Below are 1184 nucleotides of genomic sequence, written 5' to 3'. Positions count from 1 at the left end.
GGTCCTGTCCTTCGACAACACCAAGGAGAATAGTATGTGGTACGCACTAGCATCTCCTGGGCTCCTGTGGCCACCAGAGGAGTTCGGGAGACCCAGAACATACTTGGATATGTTTGTATGGCGTTTTTACATTGCATGGAACCAGTGGTTATTCAGCAACGGCCTTACGTGACTTCCGAACCACGTCGAGAGTGAACTTCTATCGCCAGAGAAACACATCTCTGACCCCTCAATGGACTACCCAAGAATTGAACTCGCGGCGATCGAGGTGGCAGGCCAAGAAAGACCAAACCGACCACACCTATGAGGCGCTCCATACTTGTATATGAACTATGAAAAGGGAAGCTGGATGATTTGTAAAAGAAAAAGAGCAAGGAAATTTTTATCACACAGTAATTTGTATACAATCATTAAGCTACAAAAGTCGTTTAATATCCAATTCACGCTACTTCGGGAATATCCCAGAGGGGAATTATTACTAAATTAGCGTAAACTGGATATTAAACATTTTTAGCTTAATGACTGGATGGATATATATACACACACACACACACACACACACACACACAACACACACACATTTCAATATATATATATATATATATATATATATATATATATATATATATATATATATATATATATATATATATATATATATATATATATATATATATATATATATATAACTTACACACACACACACACATATATATATATATATATATATATATATATATATATATATATATATATATATATATAACTTATAAAATGTAACGCCTTAAGATGTTGATTGTTTTCAAAGCAGCTTCATGAAACCCGAGGTTAGTTTCTTAACTGAATCCCACAATGAAACTGAAATATACTTTTAAAAACGTCGATATATATAAGGCAGAAACACTACCCACAGACAGTATTTAACGTTCTTGGAAAGAGTATCTCATGTTACTGTGAGTAACTCTGATACGATACTGAATTTTTAAAAAGAAAATTAATAAAAATTTTGATTTCACATCGTTGCAGTTCTGTTAGTGCAGAGATGCAAACAAGGGGTAGGTATACAATTTCTGCAGCAGGTCAGAATAATACCATAATATCAATTCACTGGTATAAAAATGATGAGAGGTCTCTTCTTTTCCCCCTTCCGTCATCCGAACCAGCATGGGGGCGTGAATACGAAA

The sequence above is a fragment of the Macrobrachium nipponense genome, chromosome 6 (genome assembly GCF_015104395.2).
Source record: "Macrobrachium nipponense isolate FS-2020 chromosome 6, ASM1510439v2, whole genome shotgun sequence".
Classification (NCBI taxonomy): domain Eukaryota; kingdom Metazoa; phylum Arthropoda; class Malacostraca; order Decapoda; family Palaemonidae; genus Macrobrachium; species Macrobrachium nipponense.
Note: the sequence above shows the minus strand (reverse complement) of the source record.